This window comes from Monodelphis domestica, chromosome 2, assembly GCF_027887165.1.
Source record: "Monodelphis domestica isolate mMonDom1 chromosome 2, mMonDom1.pri, whole genome shotgun sequence".
NCBI classification, from domain to species: domain Eukaryota; kingdom Metazoa; phylum Chordata; class Mammalia; order Didelphimorphia; family Didelphidae; genus Monodelphis; species Monodelphis domestica.
The window spans coordinates 292,500,473-292,509,756 of record NC_077228.1 but is presented as its reverse complement, the minus strand read 5'-3'; positions in this window follow the sequence as shown (position 1 = coordinate 292,509,756).

The window sequence follows — 9,284 nt, the reverse complement described above, 5'->3', positions numbered from 1 at the left end:
AGCACTAAGGCAGGGCCAAGAGCCAGAGGGGGTAGCCGGGGTGGGATTTCTCCCAGGTGATAGTAAGGAGATCAGAAGACTGATAAGGTTCTTTTTTCCCGTAGTGGTTAGCCAAACTGTAATGGGGAAATTTAAGGCTTCTGGGAGAAGGTTATAATATAGTAATGGTTACAAATGTGGCTACAAGATTTATATAATATTTAACAATGGCCGCCAAGGAATTTACTTATGAAATTCCTAAAATGAAACACTCAAGTCAGAATGAGGTTTATGGAGGTTTAATCACACTGGGAGTAGGGAAAAGGTTAGGGAGAGAAGGAGAGAAGAGAAAAGGGAAAGAGGCTACTCAACTTCTGACCAAGGCAGAGGGAGTTTAGGCCTAAAGGCCCAGGTGGAAAGAACCAGTCCTTAACTCACGTGACCGATCTGAAGGAAAGCTGTCTGCGGGCGTCCTCTCTCTCCAAGCTCCTAACACCAACTCCTCCTAACACCAACTCCCCCTAGCTCTCTCCACAGGAAGTTCCGCCAATCTCAGAGGCTGTTCCCTACCTCTCTTCCTGTGTCTCACAAATCCAATGGTTGGCTCTAGCTTGGCTTAGGACAGCCCAGGTGGGCAGTTAGTTATTTCTGATTAGTCATTGACTAGCGCATGCCCGTGTAGGTGGGTGTGCACAATTTTTGGGTGCTAGACCAAGATGGAGACTTTTAAAATTCACAGGATCAGGGGAAAAGAAGAGACCCAGACCTTGAGGGTCTATTTTAGTTTTTTCCTTTTCCTATCATTTGATTGGAGGCAGTCCCCCTATAATTCAGGCAGATTTAATTGGAACAATTATTCCTTTATGTTTTTGCAAATCTTTTACTCCCTCTTGTTCTGAGATATCCTCTAATTTATGGGAGCTTTTCAGAATATGACTAAGTTCTTCTACCAAAACTTCTTATGGAACCTAATTTAAATTTTCAGGCCTGATTCATAGCCAGTAAAGTACTGAGATAAGTTCTCATCATATTATATACATATTGTAAAGGATAATTTTAGCGTTGTGACCTAAATTATATTAATTATTGGTCACCATGTATATCCCAAATAATAAAATAAAAAATACCAAAGTCAGTCTGAAATCTTATGGTGATTTAATTAATATAGTGGAAAGAAATTAAGAAGAAGGGAGAAGGAAAGGGTGTAGGATTAGGGGATCTAGAAAGTAAGGGTTTGGAGTGTGAAAGCAGAAGGAATCAGCCTGAACTCTAAGAGGGCTCAGCTAAGATACCCAAACCTGAATCAGCTCAAGTGAAAACTCACTGACAAACCCAGACAAATAGCTGCCACCACACCAAGATGTCAGGATGCTTACACTGCCAACCAGAGATGCCTCTCCGGGAAAAGAGCCCGAAGAGATCAAGTGACCTGCCCTATATAGACGGTCTTACATCACTTTCATGCGTCTCATCTGTACCAATGTTAGCTTAGCTTGACTTAGGACAGCCCAGGGGTCTCTCTGCTGTTTCTGCACATGTCTGTTGAAGGTCATTTTCTCAAATACTTAATCCTTGAGTATGGTACAGACATTCCTGACCTTGTTAAACTAAGTAGGGTGGAGAAATATAAAGATCCCAAGACTTGATTATGTTAAACCAAGTATCTCCATTGTTACTAATCAGGAGATAGCTAAATCAGATCTTCTAAAGTACTGTCTGAGTAGGGTGGAGTAGTTTTAAAATTCACAATATATACACAAATATAAAACACATGTACATACATACACATATACATGCATTACACTTTCCACAATGTATACACACATACACATATATATGTGTATTATGCTTTCCACAACATACATTCCACATAGCATATCATGTATATGCATACACACATACATACATATATATATATATATATATATATATATATATATATATATATGTATTTTAAAAGCACTTAGCACAGTATGGTATATATACACACATGTGAAATAACATTCCTGATTTTTTTCCCTACAAATATTGTCTCATTTGTTCTCATCGCAATCTTGATAAGCAGATGCTATTGCAGCTGAGATAATCAAGGCAAACAAAGGTTAAGTGACTTGCCCAGGGCCATACATCTGTGGTCTCAATTGAGCTCAGGTCTTCTAGATTCTAGACCCAGCATTTCCTTCACTCCATCACCAGTTGTAAGTATATGAAAATTTATGCATTCAAATGAATGTTACTCTTCTGAGTAATCATGACTTTTCCACACATGCATGCTACCATTATTTATTACATGTCAGCAGAAATTATCCTCAGTGCTCGTTTATGTTTTATATCAAAAAAGAAACAGCTCAGTTTTATTACTCTGTAGTCACATCTTGTTATTGGCCAAAAATGATGTCAACAAACTTAATCCCTTGATTACCTTCCTTATTCACCAGATTTGGCTCCATGTAACTTCTGAAAGTTTCCAAAAATGAACACTACCTCCAAAGAATGAAAACTGGCTTTCACTCTTAGAAGAATATTCCACAGTCTCTGAAGGCAGTTCCCAAGGTATACCTCAAAAATGAATTGAGCAATGATAGCATTATTGGAAGGATGTAGGGTCTTCTGAGATGACTCCTTTCAAGGGGATGGTACACATTTAGATGTGTAATTTCCAGTGTAAGTCAATTTCTGTCATACCTTGTCCCTGATTCAGGATTATCATTCCTACAATATATGAACCATTAAGCATTTTTAATGGCATCATCAAATCCTTTACCCATACAACCATTTTGTCTATGCTTCCAGCCTATAACTGAAAAAATAAGAGCATTATCATGGAAGGGAATCTTATGGCTTCAGGAAGAAGAGATTCTTCATTCTTTTCTAGTGTGGGGAACTGAAACAAATTTGGAGAACTATTTCTAAAATCTAATTTGTCTCTGAGTAATAAATAGTATTTGAAAAAAGCAAATCCTTCATAAGAAATTAATTTGAATTGATTCCTTTTTCATTTACAGATCTTGTCAAGGTTCATTATATTCTGTACTTTTTATTCTGAAAAGGGAAAAATAAAATGTCTAATAGTCTACTAGAATAGATGAAACATTGGATCAATTGACCAATTTTACCACTACTCTGCCATGTGACAATGGGTAAGTCACTTCACATCTGGACCTCAATTTCAACATCTATAGCACAAGGGAGTAGAAATAAAAGATTTATAAGGTTTTTTTTTTTTCCATCTCTTATATTCTATGAATCTATAAATGGAGGGGCAAAACTATAAATTTCCTCTCTGTTGGAGGCATGACTCTAATACCAAAACTCTCTCAGTTCAACTTCAATGTTGGGGTGAAATAAAACAATTGAAAGTCATTGAACCTTTAATAAAGGAGGTTTACTTTGTCCTAAAACAGCAAGACTATGCAACAGGCATTCAGTGGTGCTGAGCTTCTCTGAACATAGAATCTCTTATTTCCATCTGGAAACTCTTCAGGTTAGTAGATCATTAATTGGGGCAGGGTGACTTGTATCATCTTGGATATCCACCAAGGTTGAGAGGGCCAGATTGAATGGCTGGGAATTTTTATACCCCTAGACAAAAAGAAAGCAGGGAAGTCAGGCCCAATCACCTCCCCAGAAGTAGCTTCGTCTTAGGTCTACTCCATTTTTGCTGTGGGGGTAGGGTATAGAGGGAGGAAGGAGTCTGCTTCAGAGAAACGGAGGCCAACTAGACCCACTGAACAGCTTTATCTTCTGTAAAGCTTCCCTATGTTGTTGTTGGAAGGGAAGTAGTTGTGTCAAGTTAACACTGGTCCTATCACACCCAACATCTCTTCTTTCTGAGTTAATTTCCTTTTCTTTCTGTCCTCACTGATTCTTTTCTCTTTCTATGAAAGAGAAAGCATCTGATGAACTAATTCATACTAAAGTGTTAGGAATAAGGGTAGTTTAATGTGTTATTTTTGCCTGAAATGTTTCCATTCTCCAAGAAAATGGAGAGAAATGTTTAACATAAAGAGGTAATATTTAACCTAAATGAATATGATGACATTCTAGGCATCAATAGATAATGTTTTGAGGGACAGGGGAGCTTTTCAGACATTCCTAAATTTATACTAGGAATATGGGGAAGTGATTGAAATTGGTTTACCCTGAGACTTTCAGAACACAGTGAAAACAAGATGAAGGAATAGGGATTTTCTCCAGTCTTCAAACTACTCAGACCTCTTCAAAATAGGAATTAAATACCAGAAGTAAAGTAATTTAAGTTGACTTCATGGTTTAGGACTCCATGAACATAAAAAAGGTAACAATACAATGAATTACCAGCAGAAAAGACTAATTTTAATCCCTAATTTAGGTTCACTCAGCAGTTCTTCTCCAACCACCCAACAGAAGCTGACCTACACCAAATACAACTCCACCACACATCTGGATCTTTCTCCTCCCTTCTGAAGACCACAGAGCTTCCAAATGGCAGAAATTTGCTCAGATTGTGATAGCAGTGTAGCAATGTAGGTATAGAAATTTCAATTAGGGAATGTAGAAACAGGGAAAAGAGGAGCAGGGCACAGGTGTGAGTATGTGAAGTTCTATCTGAGTCTGGGAAAAAGAGCCCAACGTCCTGCTAGCACTAATTCTGTCCCCATAGAAGTCACTTGCAACAAAGATCAAAGCCAGTGAACTACCTAGATAATGAAATTCCTAGTATAGGAGAAGGTTGGGACACTTTGAGATCTAGTCATTATACTGATTGTTGGCCTTCTAATTGAAGGGAACCAAAATGATATCACTATGCCAGGGTCAATGTAGAGTATGTTTAACTGTGAGTTATCAGAACAGTATCAGCTTAGAAGACTCTACTACAGGTTGGGCACTAACAATCTATGTGAACACCTGGGAAGGAGATGTCTCTAAATTTGTGAATCTTGCATATCTTTTGAACTATTACATTTCTGCTTTGCTCACGAAGTACAGTGCCTTCTTTGAAGTGAGCATACCATACTGGATGGTCCTATGCCAATATCTCTGATGTCTTACAATCAATAGCAATGTTGTTCAGAGAGACCTTGAAAGTGTCCTTTTATTTCTTCTTCTGATCTCTGTGTGTTTGCCTTTATTTGGACAATGTGACTAGCACATCAGTTGTACTTGCTGCAATAGAGTTTGAATGCTTGGTAGTTCCGTTTGAGAAAGGAACTCAGTGATGATGAGATTGATGTATGCATTGGCAGAGTTACCTTAGTGTTTGGGAGACTGAATGTGTGTAAAGTAGAAATATTAAGTTACCCACCAAAATGAAGGTCTACAGAGCTGTTGTGCTGGCTTCATCATTGTGTAAGGGGTAAAGGGGTTATTTTTTGAAGGGCTGGATTTTATTATTTAAGAGTTTGGTTGCTAGGGATTTAGTTAATTCCAAATAGATTTTATTTACAATTTATTTACAAAATGTAGAAAGAGTGAAGTAAGAAATCAGAGAGAGGATAAGATGAGATATTTAGCCTAAACACTAAGTAATTTACTCCCAACCCCTGGGCATGGAGAGTTAGTTCTTTACCAGAGCGACCTTGGTCCTTGTAGCTGAGGCCCTGGGGATGAAGGGAATCTCTCTCAAGAGGAAAGGTCTCTCCTGAGGTTAGTCTCTTCTGAATATCCAGCAGTTAAGAGTCAGCTTTTCACTCACCACATGTCAATCTAAAGGAACAGGGTCTCAGGTCCAGTCAGCAGATCCTTCTGACCTTCTCCACCATGAAGCATGAAACATAAAGAATTGAACTCCTTTCAGGAAGTTGTGACTCCCTTTTAAAGACATTTTCTCTTGTTACTTCCTGTGCCTTCCCCTAATTCTACATCTACCAATCACAGTTGACGCTCTGCTCTAGGACTGCCCAGAAGGTAGTCAGTTGATTCTGATTCATCACCTACTACCCCACACATGAGTCACAGACCTCCCACTCAGTGATAAAGTGGGATATTTACACTTTTGGTGATTAGATCTAAAAATGAGCAGATCTTCATATTCTATTTTAAGTAGGGTGTTCTAAAATAGTCAGGGGTTACAATTTAATTTTCATAATCAAGGGAGAGTTAATTAATTTCATTGTTATAATCAGGGGAGAGTTAAATTTAATTTTTACAATTGTGTGCCTGTGAAACTTGGACAATTGTTCAGTTCCATGCCTTGAAGCTCTTCCATTTGACTTGTTTTAGGAAGATTCTGAAGATCATCTGGCAAGATGAGGTACCAGGCCTTCAGCACCATCAAAGGAAAGAGAGTCACAAAGAGAGTAATAGCAGAAAGTAAGGGAGAAAAATCAGCCAAAATTAACAAAGATCTCAGGGGAAAAACCAATTAAAGACTTTGTGCATAAGCAGACAAACCTATAGATTTGTATCAAAGCATTAATTGTTTAATCAATTAATTAATGTATTAATAGCAGGAGTGAATATGGCCTTCAGATTAGTTAAGACAGTTTAGGCTTCTATAAATAATATTGCAAGGTAAAGGAAAATAAATTAACATTTGATGAAGCAGAGGATCCTTTTGACTCGCAAGAGACCAGGGAACAAGAAGATGTTCTTGAAGTGCTTAAAAGAGAAATAAGAATCACAAAGCTAGAACTTACGACCTGCACAGCAGAAGTAATTGGAAAAATAGGAAAACTTCAACTCACAGTGGCAAAGAAACAAAAGAAAGGATAACCAAATGGGAATGAAAATTCATAGAATTAAAAGATATTTAAGAGGGAAGAAAGGAAAAACATTAAAAGGAAGAAGTATCTCCTTACAATGACCATGATACAGGATGCTTAGGAAAAATGTAGGGATTACAGGGCTCCCAAGAGAATATAACAAGTCAAAACACCTGAATACAATGCTGCAAGAAAGAAACCAAGATAAAAAGCCCAGAGCTCTGCAATACTGACAACAAAGTACCAATTGAAAGAAGTCATAGATTTTGAGAAAAAAAAAACAACCAACAAAATACACATTGCAATAATAGAAAGGGAAATCTCATCCGAAATAACTATAAAATGAATAAAATACTTGGAGGTCAATCTCTTAAAGCACACAAAAGACTCGTATAGATTTGATTACAAAGTGTACCCTATAGAAATAAAGAACAAGTTATATAGCTGGAGGAATAGTCAGTGATCATGGTGACTGTCTATGACAATATAATAAAAATGACAACATAAAAATGTTATTTAAACTTAATGCTATGCTAATCAAATCATCTAAAGAATATGCTAAGGAACTCAATAACATTTAAAAAATTTTATTTGAAAAATATTTCTCCTTGTTTCTCCAGTGTGTAGCATAGTGCTTTGCACACAGCAGGCATTTGTTTATAAATTCTTCTTTAACTCAAGAATTCCTAATCTTTTTGTGTTATGGGTACCTTTGACAATTTAGTGAAACCTATGAACCCTTTCTTGCTTTTCTTTAGAAGAAAAAACAAAACTCTTACCTTCTGTTTTAAAGTATTGATTCAAAGCAGAAGAGTGGTAAGGGCTAGGCAATTGGGGTTAAATGACTTTCTCAGTCATACAGCTAGGAAGCTGCTCAGTTTGATCCCAGGTCCTCCTGACTCTAGGCTTGGTGCTCTGTTCACTGTGCTCCTTAGCTACCCTCCTCCCCCCTCCATGATCCCTTTCTTGATATAGTGTATTCAAATGCATAAAATGAAATTATACAGGATTATAAAGGAAACCAATTATTGTGAGAGAGCTAGCAAAATACTAAATAAAGACCTGACATTAAGATCCCTTATTCTTGGGGGCAGTGGATTGAGAGCCAGACCTAGAGACAGGAGGTCCTGAGTTCAAATCTGGTTTCAGACACTTCCTAGCTGTGTGACCCTGGGCAAGTCACTTAAGCCCCATTACCTAGCCCTTATCATTCTTCTGCCTTGGAACCAACATACAATATTTATTCTAAGACAGAAGGTAAGAGTTTAAAAAAAAAGAACCTTTATTCTTATTGAACATATAGGCACATTAGTTTGTCTGTCCTTTGTATTTTGTATCTAACAGGCCACATGACTTTAATTACCATAGGAATTTGCTTCAAATTAACTCCATTTATTCCTAATAAAGCCTAATATTTGTGGAAAAAAATGTGAACGGCAAGTAAAGACAGAATAATATCCAGAATATATGTTATATTTAGCAATTAATTCTACAAGAAGTTTGTGATTAGTACAAATTACAAAGGTGTGACTATTTTATCAGCTATGGAACTTGTTGACTCCTGCATCAGTAGCAAAGGTTCTTTTGGCAAGGATGCATATTTCCATTTTGTAGATGACATTGTTCTTGGGCAATAAGCAAGTGATTCTCCAGTGCCATTTAGCATTCAGTAGGTAAGCACGATATCAATACTGTGGGGTATTGTGTTAGTGCTCAAAAACAATGGTTTATGTCCACTATAATGTGCAAACTCAGATTCAATCATTGAAAACTGTTAAACCTTATAAAATATGTTCTTGTGCTGATGAGTCCAACACTACAACCTCTCTCTTGTAAGTATTGATACAGAGAAAGGAATATTGCCTCTAAGGAGAACCTGGGTGCAAATTACACCTCTATCACTTAGTACCTGTTGGATCTTGGGCAATTCACTTAGCCTTCTTGGATTTGGTTCCTCAGCTGTAAAATGAAAGGGCTATGCTACTTGACAGTGTCTGGGGTCCCTACTGATTCTCAAGCTATGATCATTTGTTCCTATGTCTCATGAATGTTGTCTTTGGAGATGGAACATGGTAGAATTTACATTGGACCAGAAAGGCTTCAAGCGCTTGCTTTGATCTTTTCTTTTTCTATTAATAAGTAGGTCATGGACTGAACATTCCTTATCTTGGATGGGCAAGGAACAGTGGAGACCAAAGCAATGATGCAATGATAACTTTCTGATTTCTCTCTCACTATTTCTCTTCTCTCTCTCTCTCTCTCTCTCTCTCTCTCTCTCTCTCTCTCTCTCTCTCTCTCTCTCTCGATATGATCTGTAAACTTCAAAGAACTAAAGAAATGCAAGGTAGATTTCCATCAAAATATGGCACCACACCTCATGTTCTTAATTGGTCTTTTTGTTTGTGATCCCTTCTCCCTTCAATCTATCCTCTGTGTAGTCACCAAAACAATCTTCTGAAAATACATCTAGCCATGTAACCTCCCTGCTCAAAAATTTGTAGAATCTCTTCCCTGCCCTCCCAAAGATAAAACTCTTCAATCTTGTAAGAAATGCAACCCATGGGGATAGCTGGGTAGCTCAGTGGATTGAGAGCCAGGTCTAGAGATGGGAGGTCCTGGGTT